Source organism: Schistocerca piceifrons, chromosome X (assembly GCF_021461385.2).
Source record: "Schistocerca piceifrons isolate TAMUIC-IGC-003096 chromosome X, iqSchPice1.1, whole genome shotgun sequence".
Lineage (NCBI taxonomy): Eukaryota > Metazoa > Arthropoda > Insecta > Orthoptera > Acrididae > Schistocerca > Schistocerca piceifrons.
In genome coordinates, this window is record NC_060149.1 from 2,414,658 (window position 1) to 2,441,690 (window position 27,033).

Sequence of the window (27,033 nt, forward strand, 5' to 3'; positions counted from 1 at the left end):
TAAAGGGCAGAGGGGTCATGAATGGATGCCACACTGAACACCTCCAGTAAATACGTGTTTATCGCAGAAAGTATGTCTTTTCGGATCTATGTTTATTGGACTTATTTTTCTTGTTTCAATGAGTACTACCACCTCTCAAAGTATTCAACACATCTTTTCAACACCTCGTACATTAGAAAAATTACATTTTTATGTGGAACAAGTCATTTTTACATTCACATCGCAAATTAATTTTTAAAAATGGATACATGCTGAACATTTATAAGGCCTTTATTTCTTTTTAAATATACATTTGTGAGTTACTAATTTCTACCCAGCATCCTTTATACATTACAATAACAGAAATTCTTCTGTGGAATAGGAGTTGTCAAGGAGAAACTTTTTCAATTTGTTTTAAAATTTTACTTTGCTGCCTGTCAGACAGTTTATATTTTTGGGTAAGCAATAAAAAATTGTAGTTGCAGCATTATGCACACCTTTTTGTGCTAAAGACAACCTTAATGTGGAGTAATGAAAGTCATTTTTCCTTCTGATGTTGTAATTATGTAAATCATTGTTCCTTTTGAATTGCAATGGATTATTTACAATAAACTCCATGAGGGAATAAACATAGTGTGAAGCAGTAGTCAGAATGCCCACAGATGTCTACAAGATGATCATGAGTGAGCACCACATATTAGTCTTGCAGGACATTTTTTGCAATGAAAACTCACTTTCTTGATGATGATGATGATGATTGGTTTGTCGGGTGCTCAATCAGTGCCCGTACATATTCCCAAACCTTTGCTCAGTCCAATCTTGCCACTTTCATAAATGATGATGAAATGATGAGGACAACACAAACACCCAGTCATATCGAGGCAGGTGAAAATCCCTGACCCCGCTGGGAATCGAACCCAGGACTCCACGCTCGGGAAGCGAGAACACGACCACAAGACCACGAACTGCGGACTCTTGAAGATGAGTTTCCCCAACACATTATATTCCATATAACATTACTGAATGAAAATATGCAAAATATGTCAACCAACTGATTTGTCTCTCCCAAAGATTTACAGTGGTTCGAAGTACAAATGTGGCTGAACTAAGTGGTTTTAGGAGTTCAAAAATGTGCTTTTTCCAGTTTAAATTCTCATAAATATGGACACCTAAGAATTTTGGAGGTTCCATCCTATTTGTTATTTCCTCACCATGTGTTAACTTGTCACTGGTGTGTCTGCATCCTTAACTGAGTGATCAGCGGGTCTGACTGCCATGCAGCAGGCCCGGGTTCGATTTCCAGCTGGGCCAGAGATTTTCTATTTGGCGACAGGATGTTGTCTTTCCTCATCATCATTTCATCATAATTGACACACGAGTCACCCAGTGTGGCATCAACTGAAAAGACCTGCACCTTGGCGGCCGAACTTCCCCGGGTGTGGACTCCCAGCCATCAGTGTCATATGATCATTTCATTTCACCATTCGGATAGTACACTGTATGTTGTGTCTTTTTAAAATTGAGAGCGAGACCATTCACAGAAAACCAGTAAATGATACTTTTAAGGACATGGCTTACCATTTCTTCTGTTGCTGCATGAATTTTTGCATTGACTACAATACTAGGTCGCAGTTCATAGTAATAGACGGCAAATCATCAAGTAAAACTGAAGCGATATCAGGTGTTCCCCAGGGAAGCGTCCTGGGACCTCTGCCGTTCCTGAGCTATATAAATGACCTGGTGACAATCTGAGCAGTTCTCTTAGGTTGTTCGCAGATGATGCTGTAATTTACCATCTAGTAAGGCCATCCGAAGACCAGTATCAGCTGCAAAGCGAATTAGAAAAGATTGCTGTATGGTGTGGCAGGTGGCAGCTGACGCTAAATAACGAAAAGTGTGAGGTGATCCACATGAGTTCCAAAAGAAATCTGTTGGAATTCGATTACTCGATAAACAGTACAATTCTCAAGGCTGTCAATTCAATTAACAAGGGAACCTCACCATCGCACCGCCCTCACATTTAGTTATAAGATGGCACAGTGGATAGGCCTTGAAAAACTGAACACAGATCAATCGAGAAAACAGGAAGAAGTTGTGTGGAACTATGAAAAAATAAGTAAAATATACAAACTGAATAGCCCATGCTCAAGATAGGCAACATCAAGGAAAGTGAGAACTCAGGAGCACCGTGGTCCCATGGGTAGCGTGAGCAGCTGCGGAACGGAAGGTCCTGGGTTCAAGTCTTCCCTCGAGTGAAAATTTTACTTACTTTATTTTCCCAAAGTTATGATCTGTCCATTCGTTCACTGACATCTCTGTTCACTGTAATAAGTTTAGTGTCTGTGTTTTGCGACCGCACCGCAGTACTGTGCGATTAGTAGATGAAAGGACGTGCCTCTCCAATGGGAACCGAAAACATTTGATCGCAAGGTCATAGGTCAACCGATTCCTCCACAGGAAAACACGTCTGATATATCTTATACGACACTGGCGACGGCATGTGTGTCAGATGACAGGAATATGTTGTCGACCCACCTAACTTATACACTTCGCAAATAGGTAAAAAGATTCTTCTACCCTGCCCGATTTAGGTTTTCTTGTGGATGTGATAGTCACTCCCAAAAAAGTGATGAAAACATAAGAGTTTGTCATGTAAACCGGAAATAAAAAATTAAAATTTTCACTCGAGGGAAGGCTTCAACCAAGGACCTCTCGCTCCGCAGCTGCTCACGCAAACGACGGGACCACGGTGCTCCTCTGTTCACATTTGCCTTGATATTGCCTATCTTGCACATGGACTACTCAGTTTCTATATTTTGCTTATTTTTTCATAGTTCCACACAACTTCTTCCTGTTTTCTCGATCGATCTGTGTTCAGTTTTTCAAGGCCTATCCACTGTGCCAAATTATAACTAAATTTGAGGGGGGGTGCGATGGGGAGGTTCCCTTGTAAGTACCTGGGTGTAAAAATTACGAACAACTTCAGTTGGAAAGACCACATAGATAATATTGTGGGGAAGGCGAGCCAAAGGTTGCGTTTCATTGGCAGGACACTTAGAAGATGCAACAAGTCCACTAAAGAGACAGCTTACACTACACTCGTTCGTCCTCTGTTAGAATATTGCTGCGCGGTGTGGGATCCTTACCAGGTGGGATTGACGGAGGACATCAAATGGGTGCAAAAAAGGGCAGCTAGTTTTGTATTATCACGTAATAAGGGAGAGAGTGTGGCAGATATGATACGCAAATTGGGATGGAAGTCATTAAAGCAAAGACGTTTTTCGTCGCGGCGATATCTATTTACGAAGTTTCAGTCACCAACTTTCTCTTCCGAATGCGAAGATATTTTGTTGAGCCCAACCTACATGGGCAGGAATGATCACCAAAATAAAATAAGAGAAATCAGAGCTCGAACAGAAAGGTTTAGGTGTTCGTTTTTCCCGCGCGCTGTTCGGGAGTGGAATGGTAGAGAGATAGTATGATTGTGGTTCGATGAACCCTCTGCCAAGCACTTAAATGTGAATTGCAGAGTAGTGATGTAGATGTAGATCCACAATAAGAACTAACTCTTGCTTGTTGTATGTTAGATGGAAGGTAGTTTACACAAATGAGAAACAACATGGAGTTAAAACTGAGCCTTGGGGAACACCATATGTGATTTCTTACCAGTCAGAATAATGTCCAGGAGTACAATGGTTGAATTACTACGTACAGCTTCCTGCATTCTTTTGGTTAGATACTACATTAACCATTGGTTGGCTATGCCATCAACTCCACAAACCTCCAATTTATCTTTATCTAGGAGAATACTGTGATACAAACAGTCAAATGCTTTAGATACACTATGCGATCAAAAGTATCCAGACACCCCAAAAACATACATTTTTCATATTAGGTGCATTGTGCTGCCACCTATGGCCAGGTACTGCATATCAGTGACCTCATTAATCATTAGACATTGTGAGAAAGCAGAATGGGGCACTCCGTAGAACTCATAAGCTTTGAATGTGGTCAGGTGATTGGGTGTCACTTGCGTCATATGTCTGCACGCGAGATTTCCACACTCCTAAACATCCCTAGGTCCACTGTTTCTGATGTGATACTGAAGTGGAAATGTGAAGGGACACGTACAGCACAAAAGCGTACGGACTGACCTCGTCTGTTGACTGACAGACCGCTGACAGTTGAAGAGGGTCACAAAGTGTAATAGGCAGACATCTACCCAGACCATCACATAAAAATTCCAAACTGCATCATGATCCATTGCAAGTACTATCATAGTTACGCAGGAGGTGACAAAACTTGGATTTCATGGTTGAATGGCTGCTCATAAGCCACACATCATGCCGGTAAATGCCGAACAACGCCTCGCTTAGTTAAGGAGAGTAAACATTGGATGAGTGAACAGTGGAAAAACATTGTGTGGCACGACGAATCACGGTACACAATGTGGCGATCCGATGGCAGGGTGTGGATATGGCAAATGCCCAGTGAACGTCATCTGGCAACGTGTGTAGTGCCAACAGTAAAATTCAGAGGCAGTGGTGTTATGGTGTGGTCATGTTTTTCATGAAGGAGGCTTGCACCCCTTGTTGTTTTGCATGGCACTATCACAGAACAGGCCTACATTTATGTTTTAAGCACCTTCTTGCTTCCCACTGTTGAAGAGCAATTCGGGGATGGTGATTGCATCTTTCAACATGATCAAGCATCTATTCATAATTCATGGCCTGTGGCGGAGTGATTACATGACAATAACATCCCTGTAATGGACTGGCCTGCATAGAGTCCTGACCTGAACCCTATAGAACACCTTTGAGATGTTTGGGAGCTCCAACTTTGTGCCAGGCCTCACTGACTGACATCGATACCTCTCCTCAATGCAGCACTCTGTGAAGAATGGGCTACCATTCCCCAAGAAACCTTCCAACACCTGATTGAATTTATGCGTGTGAGAGTGGAAGCTGTCATCAAGTCTAAGGTTAGGCCAACATCATATTGAATTCCAGCATTACAAATGGAGGGTACCACAAACTAGCAGAAAATACCAACTGGCACTGTTTTATTACTTAATGCTTGCAAAAGTTGGTGAGTGAACAAGTAAATAGCATTCCCAGTACAGAAACTCTTCTGAAATCCAGACTGTGATTTGCTGAGAATATTATTGTTGCTCAGGTGAGATACTGTTCTAGAATATATCACTTTCTCAAAAAATTTGAAAAACAATGCCAGTAGTGAAACAAGTCGGTAGTTATTGGCATCTCTCCTATAACCTTTCTTAAACAGGGCTTTAATAAGGCATATTTATGTCTGTCTGGAAAAATCCTTGAGTTAATGATGCACGATGTATTTCAGATAAGACTGGGCTTATAAGACGGGAACAAATCTTTAGTACTTTATTGGAAACACCACCAAACCAGATGAACTTTTTTTTTGAGAGTGTGTATAATTTTCTTAATTTCAGAAAGAGAAGTTACTGATACATCCATATTCTTGGAATTTATGAGTGTTGGCTTTTCAACACATTGCTGTGATTTTTCTTTTGAACAGTTTGTCCCTATGCTTTCTACAGTATTTAAGAAAGCAGGAGAGCTTCTGTAAAGTTTGGAAGGTAGGAGACGAGATACTGGCAGAAGTAAAGCTGTGAGTACTGGGCGTGAGTCGTGCTTCGGTAGCTCAGATGGTAGAGCACTTGCCCGCGAAAGGCAAAGGTCCCGAGTTCGAGTCTCGGTCGGGCACACAGTTTTAATCTGCCAGGAAGTTTCATATCAGCGCACACTCCACTGCAGAGTGAAAATCTCATTCTGGATTTAAGAAATAATTGTTAAATACGCTTTCTACCAGTGACTCATCAGTTATGCCCCTTCCATTCAGTTCAATATGGATGCTACATTGAAGTTAAGATAGTACTTGAAATGAGAACCCCTTTAATGAAATTTAGAAGTTTGTACTAGCCTTAAAACAGAATTTTGTGTGTGTGTTTATAGTCATAAGACAAATTCAAGAGAATTATGAAAAATCAGTTTGAACATTTGTTTTCATGCACAATCTCTTTAGAAAGAACATTTGTAGCCATTTGCAGCACCTCACAAATTCTGTGGTTGCTTCATCCATAAATGTTATGGTTTCCTACAAAAGATCAAGTCGAAATCGAAAACCCAATATTTTCTCTCACACATATGTTTGGTAGGCCTATACTGATAGCAATCACACATGAAAGGGAGACTCATACCACTGATATCTGCAAAGAAACATGCTATACATGATGTATAGGTTTTGTAGAAGTACAGTTTAAAAATATAGGAATGCAAAAATTGCTGTGTGCCATCTAACTCAAAACAAAAATTTTGTGAATATATAATGAGAAATGATTTGCACTGTCAGAGATTAAGTGATCTCATAATTCTTCTCACAGACTATTCTTTTATTTTATATGGAGGCTTCTATGGTCAGAATCAATTTCCATGAGTATGAAAACTCTCAGGTTTCTACCCAAGTGGCAGAGCTGGAACACTGGCATTCAGTGACAGTCAGACTCCATCATCTTCTGGTGAAGTGTCAAAATACTATGGATGTCCCACCTATTTATATATGAGGGTCGACAGCCTTCTCCCCCTAGCTGTGGGTGCTAGTGTCTTGTTTGGCAGGCAGAGAGGCTGGATATGGGAAGGGTAGAGGCTTCATAGAAATCTCTGCATGGGCACTCCTCCATTCCTCATACTGTCCACTGCTCGGCATGCTCTCAGCTTATGGCTGCTAAAGTGAGATTCCATGTTGAACTAAGTTCACGACGCTAATCCCTATTTCAACAAGATTCTGCACAGATTATCACATCATAGTGATCTGTAATGTTCCTTGACAACACAGTCAATGGAACTGATGGTTATTCAAACAACTGATTTGAAATGCAATTAACAAAAATAATGAAAAAAAAAAATGCTGAATAATATTAAAATTATACCGGAAGAAAAGAAAGTATTAACTACACTTTTCAAACAATTGTCAAGTGAAACTTCCTGAAAGTTTTAACATCTGTGTGCCAGACCAGGTCTCAAATCTGGGACCTTTGCCTTTCTCAGGCAAATATTCTATCAACTAAGCCGACTGAGCACACCTCACAACCCACCCTCACATCTTTTTTTCTGCCAGTACCCCCTCTTTTATCTTTCAAACTTCAAGAAAGTTCTCCTGCGTACCTCACTGTGATGGCATGCCATGAGTCATGCTTAGATAGTTCAGACAGTAGAGTACTTGCTCGTGAGAAACAAAAGGTCCCAGGTTTGAGTCCCAGTGGCAAGGCACTTAGTTTTAATCTACCAGAAAATTTCAAATCAGTGTGCGTACTTAGCTGCAGAATTAAAATGCATTCGGGGAAAAAATCCTCCAGGCTGTGGCTAAGCCATGTGTCTGTAATATCCTTTCTTCCAGGTATGTTAGTTCCACAAGGCATATAGAACTTCTCTGAAGTCTGGAAGGTAGGAGATTAGGTACTAGCAGATGTAAAACTGTGAGAGTAGGTTGTGAGTCGTGCTTAGATAGCTCAGTCGGTACAGCACTTGCCCAGTAGCCCTAAAGGAAAAGGTCTCAAGTTCAAGTCCCAGTCCAGCACAGAGTCTTAATATGCGAATAAGTTTCAAATCTGTGCACATTCCACTACAGAGCGAAAATTCATTCTGGAAATTATCAAGTGCCTCTCTGCAAATGGATTAACCTTTAAATTTGGAAAAAAGCATATTTAGCTTTGTCCTACAAATATAATAGTGCCAACTATTAATGTACTACTTGAACAGGAGGCAGTAATAAACAGCGTGCAATGCTACAAATTTTTGGGCACACATAATGATGAAAACTAGAACTGAGAGAAATTATACTACTGAGCTTCTCAAATAACTAGGTTCAGCTGCTTTTACTCTTCATATAACTGCATAATTTTCTGGGGGTTATTCATCAAACTTATCACTTAGAAAAAAAGGTACTAACTGTACAAAAGTGAGCTGTGAGAGTTATACATGGTAGAAATCTCTTCTAAAAGTTAGGTATTTTAACAACTTCTTCACAAAATGCACATTCAATATACTCAAACACACTTGGAAGGAATTGTCACAGCCACAGCTACAACACTAGATGAAAACTGATCTACTACAGCCCATTAAGGCTGTCAGTGGCTCAGAAAGGACTTTAACATGTAGCCACAGAAGCCTTTCATCATTTTAACAACATAAAATGTCTAACCCTTCAGCATAATAATTTTAAAACCTGGTCTAAAATATCTTTTTCTGGATGACTCCTATTTCACTGCTGAATTTTTAATTAATAATGGATAGTGCATGAAAGGAAGAAGAAGAAAAAACTATATTTATGTGTATCACTAGTTGCACGAATAGTACTGAATACCAATATTTTCTTTCTTATACAGAGGAAGCCAATGCATTATTTATTAATCTGTGAATGGCCAGCATGCAGTCTTTTTCCCATAAAAATTATGCATAAGTACTCTGCAAATTGAACTATCTGACAACATTTTATAAAAATCAGCCAAATGATGTAGACCATGTAACTACAGTAACAGAAATCTACTGCAATGGAATCATACTCAGTACTGAGGTTAAAATCCAGCCAGGAGCCCATATTTGGGTTTCTGTGGTTTCCCCCAATCATTTCATGTAACTGCTATGATAGTTTCTTAAACAAAGTCATTGTCAATTTTCTACCTCTTCCTTTCCCAATGTGAGCTTGTGCTCTATCTTTACAATGTCTTCACAGATAGAATGTTAATTCTTGTGCTATAGTACAATTCCTTTCCCCTTAAAATCCTGGATGGCATATGCTCATTCAGTGTACTTAAAACACCACATCTGAACTTGAATGTTAGGAACTGCTCCTGTCAGTAATCTGGAATATCCTGTTGGTCAGATTCTTTTAATCAAACAAGCATTCTATTCCTTCTTAATAGCAGTCAGCTGTGCATGACCTACTATTGTGGTCCATCTTGTGTGGGTTATCAAACTACTTGTTTGAGATAGTTTTCTGATAAGATGCAAAGAAGAATCGTTAGTAAAAACAAAGTTATTTCAGTTAAAAGTTTAGAGACTGACAGGGCAGTAACTTATGGTGTCATGGGCATGACACTTTTATTCATCTGCAAGGTTCTCTGTGAATCAGTCTGCTAGTATAGCTGACAAAGAAAGAAAACAATCTATGTCTATATTCTAGTTCTAGTAGTAAACTCTGAAAACCACTGAACCGTGCAACAAAGGGTACTTCCAATTATACCAACATTAGGGTGTCTTCCCATTCCATTTTCACACAAAATGCCAAATGAATGACTGTTTAAATGCTTCTGTGCACACTGTAATTATTCCATTTTTTACAGAAAAGACACCTTGACTCATCAAGTTAGTAAAAGATAGAGTATGCAATGTAGGTTACAGAAGGAATTGGTACAAAATGATTACCATTTGTCTAGGATATCATTCTACAAAAAAATCATTTGACTCAGATTTGGGAAAATCTGCACAGTTAACACGTGAAAAGTGGTTCACTTTGATTGTATCAGCAGAATAGAAAATTCAAAACGGGCATGGTGACTACATTCCCAACAGTTTTAATAAACAAGTAATCATTCTTTGATGCCAAATAAAATAAAAATAGTATCTTCTACATTATAGGGAAAGCTTTAGAAATTACTACCTTGTGGTTTGAGAAAGGGAGATTTGGGTTTAATGTTTTGACAACATTGTGGTCATTTGTGACAGAACACGAGTTCACATTAAGGAAGGGAATCAAGTATGCCTTTTTCAAAGAATTGTATAATGCAGGGATAGTCAACCTTTTTTTTACCCACTGCCCACTTTTGCATTCTATTAATATTAAAGTTTTTTAACCACCGATCAGTTCCACAGTAATTGCATATAAAGTAGGAGAGTAACTTTAGTTTATAAAATTTATAAAGCTGAGTTTCAGCAAGTTAAGCACGTAATATGCAAACCGAATGAAAATGTTTTAGAAACCACTGCTGCCTACCATGTAACCTGGAATGCCCACTACTGAGAGCTAGGGACCAAGTTAACAACCACTGGCCTAATGTGATTTGTGGAAGCCACGAATTCTGGTAGAATATATATCTATTAGCAAACGTAATCTTAACACTTTTCACTTTGAGTGTGACATTTTACTCTCTGCATTGGCTGTAACAGAACCCTGGAAAATAATGGATGAAAAGGTATAGATGGAACATTATATTGAGTCTATATCAACTCATCAATCTGATGTCATTAGTAACAAGTTAAGATTGGACAAGAATGTGGGTGTAATTTGTTTGCGGCACTGTTAAAAAAATCCTTGAATTCACAGCAAATAATCCTATTGAACCACAGATAATCTGAATTTGGATGCTTGACACACAGTTGGTGCCCAGTCTTCCTGGTTTGGAGCCCAGTGTATTAATCATTGTGCCACTTCGCTTGGTGGATGTCTCTGATGTCCGAAAAATCGCCAGAGAACGACCATACTGATTAAATACCAGCATGCTGGAAAGAAGTGAATATTAGATTCCATATCATTCAGTCAGTTGACAGTTCGTTTCATTGTTAACAGATGGCAACAAGAAGTTACACCTGGGAATCACAAGGGTTTAAAGGCACGTATTTCCACGACGCAAACCAGTTCACCATAGAGAGACCTACAGATATGACAAAAACATCGTTCCTTTTGAGTATTAAATTCTGAACTAGAGATGTGCCAGAATGTCAGAAGTTAACACTACTCGTACAGGTATATTTACGAGCCGCAATACACCTTTAAACGTGCCACAATTTTTGATTCGATTATGAAGGGGAAGTCATAGTTATTTGTCTTCATTTCGTCTGTCATTCAATTATATTTTCAGGTGTCTTATCTTATGATTAAACATTTGCAACAGATGCACATTTGTACACAACAAAGCATGAAACATGTATGTTTCAAGTACTCTTAATATTTACTTATGTCACTGTCATGACAGATGAATGTTTTGTAAGCTGACAGTAGTATTTCCCAAAAAACTATGCAATATTCGGCAATGGGAGCTGCTTTATGGAAAAGAAAACAACATTTAATGAGCACAGATCAGAAAATTACAGAACTTTTTATCAGTAATCAACTGCTAGCATCATTTGCAAGCATTTACTCACATTCAAACTCGAAACACACCTACTGCTTACATAGATACACAACCCACATGTTGTCTCCGTCAGACATAAAAAAAATCGCTGGTGTTCCGATTAGTCGATATTCGTAACATTTCAGCGAAAGAAACTATTGTTATAAGCAACAACAAATGACAAAAAACCTAAATAATTTATTTTAAAGGCGCACTGAACGATAAATATACTTGTTTTGAAAGTTTTCAGAATCACAAAATTCTTAACCACGAATTTAAAAGAGAATCCGAAACAACAAGTGAAGGAGACGAAACAGGCAGAAAGCTGAACTCTTTACGGTGTTTTATTATGCCTCTGAATTGTACGCAAACGACATTTAACAATGACTATTTTGACCATTTTCATCATTTTGAGGCGCTTACGAATGGGTATTGACGTCTTTTCTTTCGTCTTGAAGGCTATGATTTTTTTTTTAGTACGGTATACGATAAAATGTCGTGGCCTGTTCATTCATTCACATCTGAGTAAAAACTACATGTTTCGTTTCACAGAGCAAATAATTGTCATTCAGAATCATTTATAGATTTAAATATTACGTTTCATTTATGTTTAAAAATATCACGAAGCCATGTTGCACAGGGAAGCTTGGTGGAAACGGGGCAACTATGTGAACCATTAATTTAATTTCCGGGATTGAAGAATAAAGTAGATGATCTCCTGGTTTGTTTAGATGACATTGAATCTGATAATGTAATAGATACACTATGCCTGTCTGAGCATCACATTGTGTCTGATATGGAAAAGGTAAATATCAGTGGTTATAAACTAGCTGCACATATGAATAGAGAGAATAAGGTGACAGGAGGAGTTGCCATATATGTCAAAAGTTATCACTGTGTAATAAGCTTAGATACAAAAAAGTTTTGTCTAGAGGAACATATAGAAGCATGTGCCTGTCAACTTAAACTGAAGGAGGGCTCTTTTATAATTGTAACAGTATATAGGTCCCCTTCACGAAACTTTCATTTATTCCTGGAAAACTTGAATGCCTTATTGTGCTATCTGTCAGATAGGGGAAAGAAAATTACTATTTGTGGAGACTTCAATGTTGATTCACTGAAAGAGTGTAATAGGAAGAATGACCTTGAAGTCTTGCTCATGTCTTTCAATTTGGCATCTGTCATTGACTTTCCTACTCGGGTAGTAAAGGACAGCAGTACATTGATAGATAACACTTTTATAGACCAATAAGTTTAAAAACATAAATTCTGGTCCTGTTGAGAATAGCCTTTCTGATCATGGTACTCAGCTAGTTACAGTATATGACGTAGCTCCATTCAGTAATTCAAAACTATCCTCCAAAGTTGTGCATTCAATTAATGACTCAACAATTAGAAATTTCAGAGAAAATCTTCAGCAGTTATATTGGGATGAGGTGTACAAGGAACTCCATGCTAATTTAAAATATAACTTATTTCATGATACACTTGTAAGAGAATTTGGAAACTGTTTCCCCCAAGAAAGTAGTTAAATCTAATTATAAGAAACCATGCAAAAAACCCTGGCTTACTAAAGGAATAAAAATATCTTGTAACCACAAAAGGGAACTGTATCTAACAACAAGGAAGAGTAATGACCCAGAAACAGCCAAATATTATAAAAACTACTGTGCTACATTAAGGAAGGTTTTTAAAAAGTCCAGAAGCATGTGCATCATGTCTGAGAGTAATACCTCTGATAACAAAATCAAAACAATTTGGAATATTATTACAAGGGAGACAGGGCAACCAAGAGTACAGGATTACAGCATTACCATCAAAGTGAATGGAAACTTGACAAACAACAAGCCGGAAGTTGAAAACATTTTGGATAATCATTTTTTAAATGTTGTAGAGAAAATAGGATCTAAATGTTCATTAGAAGAAGCAACGCCGTTAATGGAAGAGGCCTTACCCACACCAATTGATACAATTGAAATTCCACCCACCTCTCCTTCTGAAATTAGGAAGATAATAAACTCTCTCAAGAATAAAAGCTCACATGGAATTGATGGCATTTCCAGCAGGATGATAAAGGCTTGTTCCCAAGAGATAAGTGGGATTCTTAGCCACATATGTAATAGCTCTCTGAAGCAGGGTATTTTCCCAGATAGACTGAAGTATGCCATTGGTAAAACGCTGCATAAAAAAGTGGATATGTCTGATGTCAACAACTACTGCCCAATCTCTCTTCTGACTGCCTTATCCAAAATTCTTGAAAAAGTATTTAATTGTAGAGTACCTTCACACCTTTGTAAAAATAAAGTTTTAAAAAAATGTCAGTTTGGTTTCCAGAAAGGTTTTTCAACAGAAAATGCTATATATACTTTCACTAATGAAATATTAAATGCTCTGAGTAACCGGAAGTCACCCGTTTGTACTCTTTGTGATCTCTCAAAGGCTTTTGATTGTGTAAATGATAGAATACTTCTAGATAAACTGAAGTACTGTGGTATGAATGGGACAGCGCTCAAATGGTTTAAATCATACCTAACTGGAAGAGCGCAGAAAGTTGAAATAAGCAGTTCACATAATATGCAAAAAAACTGGTGATTTCTCAAACTGGGGAACAATCAAGAATGGGGTGCTGCAAGGTTCAGACGTAGGTCCACTGCTGTTCTGAACATATATTAATGACTTGCCATTCTATATTCACGAAGATGCAAACTGGTACTTTTTGGTGATGATACAAGTACGGCTATCACAATCAACAGACAAGAATTAACTGGTGAAATTGTAAACAATGTTTTTCAGAAAATCATTAAATTCGTCTCTGCAAATGGGCTATCATTAAACTTTGACAAAACACAGTACATACAGTTCCACACAGTAAATGGAATGACACTATTAATAAATATAGACTTCGATCAGAAATCGGTAGCTAAGGTAAAATATTGAAAATTTCTAGATGTATGCATTGATGAGGGGTTGAACTGGAAAATACACACTGAAGATCTGCCGAAATGTTTGAGTTCAGCTACTTATGCAATTCGGGTCATTGCAAATTTTAGCGCTATACATCTCAGTAAATTAGCTTACCACGCCTATTTTCATTCTCTGCTTTCGTATGGCATCATATTCTGGGGTAACTTATTATTGAGTAAAATTGTGTTCATTGCACAAAAGCGTGTACTCAGAATAATTGCTGGAGCTCATCCAATATCACCCTGCAGATACTTATTTAAAGAGCTAGAGATCTTCACTGTAGCATCACAATAAATAAATATATATATATATATATATATATATATATATATATATATACACTTATGAAATTTGTTATTAAGAATCTGAACGAATTCAAAAGTAATAGCATGGCTACACATAATTTACCCCATTCTGAGCCAAAGTTAGATTTAACCTTGAGGTTAAATCTAACTTTGGCTGAGAAGGGGGTAAATTATGCTACCACAAAAGTTTTTGGTCACTTACCCAATAGCATCTGACAAATAGCCATATAGCATTTAAAAGGAAATTAAAAGAATTTCTTAATGACAACTCCTTCTACTCATTAGATGAATTTTTGGATATAGTAAGTGGGTAATTTCCCCAACCCCCACAAAAAAAAATTAAAAATATTAAGTGTCATGTAATATTTTGTGTAATGTAATATCTTGTATAGACACCTTTTATTAACCTGACACGTTCCACATCATTATGAGGTGTTGTATTCATGATCTATGGACCAAGTACTAATCTAATCTAATCTTTCGTAATTTTTACAATTTTGATGTACTTGTTCTCAGATCATACGTTTTTCTTTTCGTTTTACATGTTGTTAAAAAACCTGAGGCCCATTAGGACCAGGCTGAGACTCCTTAGGTATCTACAATGATATTATTTTGCACCTTGCTATATCTGTAGTGTTTAGTGAGGAAATGAACAGTGAAAAACCAGCTGCAAGGGTTAATATTCTGCTTAGAACCATTGAAAATTCAGTGCCTTCATTCAATGATACATCATCATCAGATTGCCTCCAGGAATGATAACCAAACGAGATTCTCAAGCAAGTCTTTGTCGATTCTATTTTCACCTGGACAACTGACAAAGATAACAATTTTTAATTCTCATATACGGCTAACGAATATTTACTCAGTCTCCAAGATACAGTAGATATAATCAACACTACTTGGGTTGAAATCTGGTGAAAATTTCCTTTTGCTGATGAAAATTTTATAATTTTCTTTTAAATTGGAATATTGAATAAAATAGAATCTTTATTTGCCTTTCGCTATGTTTTCATACAGTTGGCTTCGTAAGTGTGTTCAATACAAAAAACCATAAATATAATTACATGACTATGCATGTGCAGTATAAGTAGATATGTACACTAAAATAATAGTGATAACACAATAGTCATACATTTAGTAGTACTATACAATGTTAATAATAATAATAATGATGATGATGATGATAATAATAGTAATAGTAGCAGTAGTAATAATAGTAGCAGTAGTAATAATACATCATATTAATCATGTTGTGTCTAGACAAGACAGCCTAGACACAATGAGAGCAAGCCAAAAGGCACGCGCTTAAACTCACGCAGGCTGGCGTGAGGTCTGAAACAGGATACGTAATGAATGCTATAAAGAAAAGTACGTAGCTTCTGGAATACTTAACTTTAATCCATAATTGTAGAACATCGCTCTTGATGATACATGCTTCATAATATTAATTAGCAATTGAATACGGCGTCTTGCTAGGTCGTAGCAAATGTAGCTGAAGGCTAGACTAACTATCGTCTCGGCAATTGAGAGCGTAATTGTCAGTGATCCCCTTCTGGCAAAGTCGTCTGTACAACTGGGGCGAGTGCTAGTACGTCTCTCTAGACCTGCTGTGTGGTGGCGCTCGGTCTGCCATCACTGACAGTGGCGACACGCGGGTCCGACGTATACTACCGGACCGTGGCCGATTTAAAAGCTACCACCTAGCAAGTGTGGTGTCTGGCGGTGACACCACATTCCTCCCCCGCAAATCGGCGAACGGTTGTGTTATAAGGCTTCCGCCCGCCGTGGGGAGGACCCCATGTTGACGTATGCGACGAGGTGGGGAGCCTAACAACAGGCGAGGCTGTGCCACCCGCACCCTGCCCTTCGGTCCGAGGGGAGCTAGGAAACGCCTGAAAACCTAGTCCAGGGTGGACGCAAACATGCGGTGTATGCGCCCGTAAAGAGACAGGAGGGGCCGAAGATTCGACCTCCATCGCGTCGGGGTACCCGACGTGCGAAGACGACATCCGGTCCGGAGCGGGCAAGAGTTCCACGTCGGAGGACAGCTGGTCACGGGAAGCGAACGGCTGCGCGTGACCCAGGGAGGCGCCTGGCGGGTGCAGCGAAGCGTCCACTGCGGGCGGCGCCGGCGGGAGAACAGGCGGCGGCGGCGGCGGTGGCGGCGCATCGCCGTGGGGCAAAATGGAAGGCAGCGTCGGTAACACCTGGGGATGAGGCGAGCCAGTAGATGGGTCCCCAGGGCGCTGACCGGACGGCACCGTCGCTGAAAGCAGACGGGGAGCGGCAGAACCCGTGCGACGACAGAGGCGCAGCTGATTGAGATGCCGACGCACCTCACCAGTGGCCCCCAAAACCAGATACATACCGCGGCCGAGGCAGCGAAGAATGCGCCCTGCGAGCCAACGCCGTCAACCTCGATAGTTGCGATAGTAGACAACGTCGCCTGGAGCAAAAGCAGGAGTCTGCCACTGCACAGGAACCTGATGCGGCGGATGTAGCAAAGACATCAAGGCTCGATGAGGACGACCGTGGTGCAACTCAGCCGGCGAGCGACCATCTCGGGGCTGAGAGCGATACGAAGACAAAAAGAGCAACAACGCGTCCTCCCGAGAATGCGACTCTTTCAACTTCAACATCTGCGACTTGAAAGTCCGGACCAATCGTTCAGCGGCACCGTTTGACTGAGGCGAAAACGGCGCGGATGTCAGATGTTGAATACCATTGGCCTTGCAGAATGACTGGAATTCTGCGGACATGAATTGTGGGCCATTGTCGGAAACAATAGTCTGTGGAAGACCTTCAATGCAAAAGATAGCGGATAACGCTTGGATGGTGGCAGATGACGTCGTGGAAGACATCCGGACAACAAAAGGAAAATTACTGAATGAATCCACCACAACCAACCATAGAACATTCCAGAATGGACCAGCAAAATCGATGTGAATGCGTTGCCAAGGGGAAGTGGCTTTCGGCCATGCAAAGAATTTCCGCAGTGGTGCAGATTGTTGTTCGGCACACGCCATGCAAGAAGAGCACATATTCGTAATTGCAGCATCGATTCCGAACCAAGTACAGTGCTGACGAGCAAGTTGTTTCGTTCGCACTATACCCCAATGTCCTTGGTGGAGAAGCCGTAAGACAGAGGACTGTAACGAACGTGGGACCACGACCCGAGACTGATCACTATCGGAACGCAACAACAACACACCACGTCGAACAAAAAGTCTCTCCGTGTGAGCAAAATATCGGCGAACCAACGGATCCTCTATCCGTGACTTTGATAAGGGCCATTGTGTAGCAACAAAACGCAAAACGGTAGCAAGGACAGGGTCAGCAACTGTGACTGTAGCTACACGACGAAAATCAATCGGAAACGATTCGACCACGTCATCGGTTTCCGAATCAATGAACATACAAGCAGGTTCGGAGGAATCGAATGCTCTATCCTCAGCAACAGGCAAACGGGACAACGCATCAGCGTTTCCGTGCTTAGCAGTGGACCGATACAAGATATCGTAGCGGTACTGCGAGAGGAAAATAGATCAGCGAATGAATTTCTGCGCTGTACGTGGAGGTACAGGCTTGTTCGGGTGGAAAAGTGACGTCAATGGTTTGTGGTCTGTGATGATGGTAAAGTGACGACCATACAAGAAATCATGGAACTTAGTAACACCAAAGACGAGAGCCAAAGCTTCTTTCTCGATCTGTGAATAATTTCTTTGCGCAGACGAGAGCAATTTGGACGCAATGGCAATAGGGCGATCATGCGATCCATCTTTGTGCGCAAGCACAGCACCGATCCCGAAATCCGATGCATCTACCATAAACAAAAGGGGTTTCCGGGGATCGAATGGCGTAAGGCAAGTATGTGAAAGCAACGCCGATTTCAACTGGCGAAAGGCGCGTTCGCATTCCGTCGTCCAGACAAATGGAACACCTTTATGGCGTAAGTGATGAAGCGGAACTGAAATGGAAGAGGCATGTGGAACAAAATTATTATAATAATTAATTTTTCCCAACACACTCTGTAGCTGCTTCAAATTCTGCGGCGAAGGCAAGTCTTGTAGGGCACGGAGGTGCTCTGGACTCGGATGTATGCTTTGTGCATTGATTACATGTCCCAAATATGGTAAGTCACGAGCAAAAAACACACATTTGTCCTTCCGCAAGCGAAGACCATTTTGTCGCAAGACCTTTTATAATGTTCTGAGATTGGCGAAATGTTCTTCTTCTGTCTTTCCGGAGATCACAATATCGTCCAGATAGTTTACTGCAGTAGGGACCGAGGCACAAACAGTTTGTAGATATTGCTGAAACAATGCAGGGACGGATGCACACCCGAATGGCAGTCTTCTGAACTGGTACAAACCAAGATGCGTTTAACCACCAAGACGCGCTGGGATTCGTCGTCCACTGGTATTTGCAAGTACGCATCTGCTAGGTCCAACTTCGAAAAATATTTACCCGGGCACAGTTTGTCAAAAAGATCTTCCGGGCGGGGTAAAGGAAAAGTTGCAATCACTAGTTGTGGATTCACTGTAGCTTTGAAGTCCACACAAAGTCTCAATTTTCCGGAAGGTTTTGGCAAAATTACTAAGGGTGATGCCCAGAGAGAAGCCTACACACGTTCAATCACACCTTGTGATTCTAAATTGTTTAATGTTCTTGCGACCTCATCACGCAATGCGTGAGGAACATTGCGCGCTCTGAAAAATTTCGGTTGCCCGTTTACTTACAGTTCCAAATGTGCTTTATAGTTCTTAGCGCAACCAAGGCCCGGTGCAAAAATGTCTGCAAATTCTTCACATAGACGAGAAACACTGGCTGAAGGCACAGTCTGGTTCACTGGCAGGACCAGATTGACTAGAGACAAGTTAAACAACTGAAATAAATCTAAACCAAACAAGTTCACAGCCGAAGAAGAACGAAGGACGTAAAAAGACACAAGTTTTGTTTGTCCCTTGTATGTTGCAAGAAGGCTGCACTGTCCTAACACTGGGATATGCTGTCCTGAATAACTATTTAACTTAACATTTGCGGCATGCAACGGAGGTGTGCCCAATTGTTTGTACGTGTCTTTATTGAGCAATGAAACTGCAGCTCCGGTATCGAGCTGGAATGGGATCACGTTCCCATGAATGTCCAAATCTACAAAAAGTTTATTGTCCTGCACGAATGTCTGGTACAACGTGAACAGACACTGGTACAGAATCACTTGCTAATTGACGTGATTTCCGGCGACGTCGACGCACACTTTTTGTGGGACATACACAGTCACGTTTAGAGAGAGTAGCACTGGGCGGAGTAGAATTAACTACATGAATGTCCATGGGCGAAGGTTCACGAGCCTGAGTATTCTTGGTTCGATTCCGATTCCGGCGTGAAGCAAAGGGCCTGGAATCGTTGTGAATGTCCGATCTGACCTTTTTCTGGCAAACACTCCGAACATGTCCTTTTTTATTACAGAAAAAGCAAATAGCTTGGCGTGATGGGCAATTCTCACGCGAATGTCTGGTTGCACACCGCGGGCATGATTTTAGCACTGCATTTGCTTGCTGCCGCGGGACATGTGGTTGAGAGCTTGGCGGCAGCTGCGCGGACGAGCGCGAGGGCTGTTTACAGTTCCGTGCAGCTCGCCCGGCGGGCAGGTTAATGTGACACACGGCTGGCGAAGTTTCAAATGATTCCTGAGCAAAGTCAAGTGTGTCTTGCCTATCCGATATGTCTATCACTTGTTGAAGGGAGGGATTGACTAGTTTCAAAATCTGTTCCCTTATACGAACATCAGTAACGTTCTGTGCAATTGCATAACACACCATAGTATCTGAATAAGGGAGTCCACATTCACACTGAAAAGCACAATCCCTAGTAAGGCCTTGCAAAGTTGCAACCCACTCCCGATTAGTTTGACCGGCTGTACGTTTTGTATGAAAGAACGTATACGTTTTGCAACTACATTGACTGATTCCTTAAAATATGCATCCAATGCAGACAAAATTTCTTCGTAGGACAGAGTTGCTACGTCGCGGCAGGGAAACAATTTCACTATCACACGGTACATCTGGACGCCGACACATGACAATAAGTGAGGCCGCCGTTCATTACCTTGAATTCTGTAGGCGGCGAGATGGAATCCAAATTGGCGTGACCACTCCGTCCAGCTTTCCATTGCCGCATCAAATTGACGAAAAGGTGGTGCAACTGCGTGTTGTGGCTGCGGTAGCGGTGAAGCGGCGGCGGCCGCACCGTTTCGCATTGCACGTTGACCCTGGACGAGCTGTCCAAGGGCATCCAATAAGGCCTGCGTCTGCTGATTCTGCAAGCGATAAAATTCGGACAGTACATCTGGAGATTGTGGCGAAGCCATGACACAAGTAAATTAGAGCAATACGACCGTTTGTATCCGAGTTGCCAAAAATCTTGTGTCTAGGCAAGACAGCCTAGACACAATGAGAGGAAGCCGAAAGGCACGCGCTTAAACTCACGCAGGCTGGAGTGAGGTCTGAAACAGGATACGTAATGAATGCTATAAAGAAAAGTACGTAGCTTCTGGAATACTTAACTTTAATCCATAATTGTAGAACATCGCTCTTGATGATACATGCTTCATAATATTAATTAGCAATTGAATACGGCGCCTTGCTAGGTCGTAGCAAATGTAGCTGAAGGCTAGGCTAACTATCGTCTCGGCAATTGAGAGCGTAATTGTCAGTGATCCCCTTCTGGCAAAGTCGTCTGTACAACTGGGGCGAGTGCTAGTACATCTCTCTAGACCTGCCGTGTGGTGGCGCTCGGTCTGCGATCACTGACAGTGGCGACACGCGGGTCCGACGTATACTACCGGACCGCGGCCGATTTAAAAGCTACCACCTAGCAAGTGTGGTGTCTGGCGGTGACACCACAAATCATATGTATAATAGTTTCATTTTTAATTATGTTTTAACTTAAATACCATGTAGGAAATAGTGTAAATGGATTTCACTACTGTCACGTACATATAGGCATCTACTACTTCATAATGTAATTGTCAGCGGCTTATTGCATATCTCCTGGGTGCCCCTGTTTACAAACTCATTGGTTCACAAGTATGGTATACATTTGTACCACACTTCTTCATTGGTATATGGGTCACTGTCTTTGAGATTTTCTTATAGAATTTCAAACACAACTACTTTTGGGTCTTATGTGTTAATGTCGGTCTTGGGTTCAGAAGATCCAGGTTACTGTTATTTCGAGTATTATGGACATGGACTTAGGAGCTTAAGTTTGTTACGTTTTCTTTAGTATATACTAAAGAGTTATGAATAATCAGTCTAGGGAGTGTCATTATCCTGAGCTCTTTACAGTGATTTTTGCATCTTTGTCTTGGTGCTAAGCCTAATGTACATATAACTGGTTTCTTTTGCTACATCAAGATGGTACTTGAACCCACTGAGTTATGGAAGAGTAGTAGTCTATACTGCAGTTGTACTGAAAGAAAACAAAGTATGCAGAAATTAATAAATTTTTACTAAAAATGTGTCCCAGTTTGTGCAGTAGGAAGAGAGTATGAGCAAGTTTGCCATATAGATAATTTATGTGCTTATTCCAAGTAAGTTTTTGATCTAAATGCAATCTCAGTAATTTGACGTTTTTTTATCTTGTTTTAATGTCTGTAGGGGCTGGTTGTACAATCTCTGGATAAATCCAGGGATAGCTAACCGAGGAATAGGCTAGCCATGGGTTAACTTGAAGCGTGGGTTGTATGACATCATTTTATTTCCCAGTTAGCTATTCCTGGAATAGCATTCATGTCCAGTTATGTTGGTGACAACTGAAGAGCACTCTGGGTATTTTCGCGTATGTCGTTTCATATTTACTTAGTTGTCATCTGCCAAAACAGGGTGTCAAATATGATTGACAAGCGTTACAGATCGCACATCTATTTGCTTGTGGGTATTTTGAGGCTGGGAGATACTGCAAATGAGTTCAAGTGTGTAGGAGAAAGCACAAAAAGTGCTGCACTCTCATTCAATGAAAATGTTAGTGCAAAACATTACACTAAATTGGTAGGGTACTTATTTCTGTAAGAATATAAGGATCTATCCTGAGACTAGTTAAAGGATCAGGTGTTTTTGTTTGACCAGTAAGTGATCTTTCTAGATTTCTAAATAAAGTAGAGAAGAAAATATGCAGCAGTTTCCATTCACAAACAACTTCACATAGAATGGCAGAGCACCTACAACAGATGTAAGATATTTTTGTGCATGTGGTAAAGAAAGAAACATGTAAATATTATGCTCAGAAAAAGTAGCAGAGGCTGCAGATTGGTGGCATCGCATATGTGGAGTGTAAGTTCCAAATTGCGTGCAATGAAATACACAATTTCAGAAAGTTGTCAACTGAAGGATGCTACTGTAAGTTTGATTCAGATGCAACATTTCTATGAATAATAGTATGCCTTCAAATGTAGTTGTATCGTAGATGGTGAATTATAAGTAGGTGCATAATATAGAAGCAACTGTGAAATGTGGTCTGCTTTGTGAAAGAGTTGGTCAAATCAGTCTCTATAAGAAACTGTGACAACACAGCCAACATGGTGATTGATTAGACTGAAAATTCTGAGAGGTGTTACTGGCTAGCTTGCTGCTGTATAAACATCTTAGAATCATTGATCCATTACAGCAGCAATGGGTGTTCTGCAGAAAATACCACTGCTGAATTATTGAACACTATTTCTGCATCCATTTTTGCAGTTCTTGAGCATATATAAATCCAGTCCTGTTTCTATGATGTGCTGATCGTTAATTGCATTGAGGGTATGTATGAAGAATAAGATTTCAAGATTAACTATAAACAACCATTATCTTTTTTATAATCCTGGAGTAGAAATGTACCTATGGCACATGTCAAACTGGAGGCTGTTGTTTTTGTATCTCACCCTAAATGTTTGAGGAACAGTGACTATTTAATACATAATTTTGGCTTGTGCAATCATCTCTAGCAGCTATATGTATTCTGGGAGGAAAGTGTTGTGACACATTCACTGTGTTCTTCCTTCTTTTCAGCAGTCATCTCAACTTAAAACTGTTATTTTTGTTTTCAAAATAAAAATAGCTGTTCTCAAATGTGGAAGAATTAGCAGAGTTGTAGGTGGGGCTGCTTCAAAAGTCGGTTGACAGGGATAAAAACAAATTATTTCAGAATAAAAGTATATTCATCTATATACATCTGTTTATTTTATTTTCATTTAATTACACCAGAAATCTAAAAAATTATAGAAACTATCTCTTCTGCATGTTGTCCATGTCATACACATCCTTTTAATAATCTTGCTGGCTGTCCCCTTGCCAGTACCAATTAAGTTTCCAGTGGACAGAAGGAAATCACCAGAGGCAAAATATTTGAGTGTCTGTAGTAGCTGGTTCATTGGTGGAACAGGGTCATTTCTGAAAGAAAGAAAAGAACGAGATGAGACAGTTCAAGAGAAATTTAAAATTATAACTTGCCAGCCACTCCTTAGACTGTAGTGATTATTTACATTCAATAATTAAAGATTCCTGTTAGCTGAATGACATGTACCTATTTCTTATAACAGAAAGATAACAAATATTTTATGATAAATTTGGATGTAGTCTGAGGAGGACTGAGTTTCATGTTAATTTTATTACTTAGTTTGAGTAAACACAATTAATTTATATGTTTATGAGAATAATGGTAGGTGGTGGACAATTTTGTTGCTTTGAAGCATTCACTAAATGATGGAAAGTTGGTGTCCAGTGAGAGATAAGAGTGAACAATATTTTCTGCTATAAATGTGCTTGAGTGAACTGGGAACTTCTTGTTACATTAAACTATCATTCTAAATCATCTATTTCAGAGAAATAGTACTTTACACAAGTACAATACAAAATATTTCAATTAAGTTTCCTACAACCAGCCATAATTTGACGTAAAGGAGGACAGTGAAAATAACTTGTTATTCAAGGAAACTTAAAAACATAGCATTCCAGGCATTCCCTCCACATGCTACAGCTACGCAGATTCAATAACTAGATTCCTGTTCTGCTCTTATAACCTACATATATAGCAATTATTTTATGGTAAGTATGGGTGGTCTTATGTGGATAACACTAGTAATGGAGAAACCCATCAGCTATGTTCTGTAACTGGGGAAGCATAATCTTTTTTCTAAAAGAGAAAAAGCGCTAACTTTCCTCTTAATATTACTGTGTCAAGCTTAGCCTGAGTAAGCACAAGTAGTCCAGATACATCAGTGAATAATGGCAGGTGGGAGACAAAGTTGTTGGTTTGAAGTATTGCTGGGCCTGTTATCGTAATATTTTGACTAAAGGGCGGAAATTTGTTCTGACACTGCTGTGATGTTTACAAAAAGGAGCATTCTCATAAGAAAGAAGTGGAACAATATTTTCTGCTATTGACGTAGTGTGGCTGAGTGATATTAGCCCAGTACTGTTTCATCAAAACGTTTTGCAGCTCGAAAAATCGATGTTTTGTCTAAAACAGAAAAAGCTTTTAATACAATTAGTATACAGAACTGGTGTGGTTTTTGTCAGCTAAATAAAACGAGACAGTCCTTTCCACTGTAATGATTGTAATACAATCGGGTAAACAAGGGCGATTTTTGGACAAATCATCATTTTAATGTGCCTGATTTACGTACATAACATGACAGAATACACAAAATGTGGAAATCAAATGCATGTTACTACAAATAAACAGTATTAATGAAGAAAGCAGAGAAATAGTCTCACCTGTTCGTCATAAGCAGCAGATTTTCATGTACAAGATTGAAAAGACAAAGTGCGGCTTCTTTTGATAGGCAAAATCTGGATATAAATTCGGAATCGGGGTCGTCTGACACTCTCCCCATTCTCATGAATAGTTCAGCCAAAATCCCATCATCAGTGCCTGCACCTGTCATTTTTCCTGCTATCTTGAAAACTTATTCTCCGGTTAAGCTCGCTAACCAGCCAGAAATCGCCCATTAAGTATGAGTTTATTCTTTCATTAGGAGTTATTCTAGGGTTCGTACAATGCGTTGCTCGTGCTATTCTGGAAATAGAGCATAACTGGCGCTTAACTGGAGATTGTACAACCAGCCCTAGGGTGAATAAATTTCTTCAGTGATAAATCGTTGGTTGGCTCTGAGCACTATGGGACTTAACATCTGTGGTCATCAGTCCCCTAGAACTTAGAACTACTTAAACCTAACTAACCTAAGGACATCACACACATCCATGCCCGAGGCAGGATTCGAACCTGCGACCGTAGCAGTCGCGCGGTTCCGGACTGAGCGCCTAGAACCGCTAGATCACCACGGCCGGCAAATAGTTGGTCATGCACAGTCACTGCTCATTTCAATTACTAGGCCTACTTTGTTGTATTCTAAGGCAGAGTGTCGATTTTCTCCATCTTTGATTAGTGTTATGTAATTTGGGAAGTCATTGACATGCATAATGAACAGGAAAGGCCCAAGCACTGAGCCTTGTGAGATTCTCTCTTTATTTTCATGGGTGTTGACATTTCATTGTTTGCCTTTCCTAATTGTGCCCTGTTACTTAAATGTGACTGAAATAGTTGTAATGGCTTATCTACAACACCATAATGTTCTAGATTTTTTGTCATTATATCATGTGTGACAAAGGCTTTGCTTAAATCTAATAGTGCTACACAAGTGAGTTTCTTGTTCTCAAATGCTTCGTAATTATATGTTGTTTAGGACACACTCTACTGCTTTTGTTGCTGATAGCTGAGACTGAAACCCAAACTGGCTATTACTCTTTAATTTGTTACTTTCAAAATAATGGTAAATTTGCATATGCATATTGTTTTCTGTGACTTTTGATTTAATGGGAACTATTGATATGGATCTATAATTGGCATTCTTCTTTCTTATAATTTCGAAGTGTAAATGTAATTTTCAGACATTCAGGGAACACTCTTTCATAGAAAACATAATTTGCTAGATACATTAGTGGTGTCACGATTGCAGTGGCCTTGTACTTAATAATATTGCTATTAACCCCATAGTAAGCCTCTGTTTTTGAGTTTTTAAGTTATTTCTATGTTTCATGATGTTACCTGAGGTGATTTTTGTGCATGAGAATTTTTTCGTTGCTAGTTTTTGTTGCTTAAGTAGAGACACTACAGATGAATATCATTATAATTATTTTCAATGAATGAAGGATGGGCCTGGCGTAGTTTATAAAGTATTCATTAAGGGTACTGCAAACTATTGGGACTGTGGTTTGCTCTTTGCCCATATTTATCTCACTTTTTGTAGCATTCCAAGGTGATTGAAAACTGTTTTTTGAACCTGTGATATATTCATGTTTTATTTTACCTTTAGCTGATTTTGTTCCCTATTTATACAAAGTATTGAGGGTCATATGTGTTGCCTGGCTTCCTCACTTTTACCAGTCTTATTTCTGTGCATAAGAAACATTATCCTCATTTTCTCAAGCCCTGGAGTGTACCACTTGTTAGAGTACTGAGTTTTCTGTCTGTCACTAGGGGTGCATCTTTTCGTGACAAGTGGACGGTGCCTATCTGTTACATTTTTAACTATTAATAAAAAAATAGAGAACACTCATGAAGATTTTTTTATATTATGCATTATATTTGGCTACTCTCCTACTT

At 39.7% G+C, this 27,033-nt stretch overlaps 1 protein-coding gene and 1 long non-coding RNA gene across 2 annotated transcripts in view; both read right to left on the bottom strand.

The window, feature by feature from the left end:
- The window catches only part of LOC124721371 (src substrate cortactin), a 135,403-nt gene extending 124,195 nt beyond the window's left edge, over positions 1-11,208 (bottom strand). The window contains exon 1 of the mRNA XM_047246304.1: positions 11,151-11,208. The gene's annotated coding sequence lies outside the window, so the exon portion shown is untranslated. The remainder of the gene's footprint in view (positions 1-11,150) is intronic.
- A 12,378-nt stretch (positions 11,209-23,586) lies between these two features.
- Positions 23,587-27,033, bottom strand: part of LOC124721241 — a 40,026-nt gene continuing 36,579 nt past the window's right edge. Inside the window, exon 2 of the long non-coding RNA XR_007006303.1 lies at positions 23,587-23,819. This is a non-coding gene — a long non-coding RNA (uncharacterized LOC124721241). The remainder of the gene's footprint in view (positions 23,820-27,033) is intronic.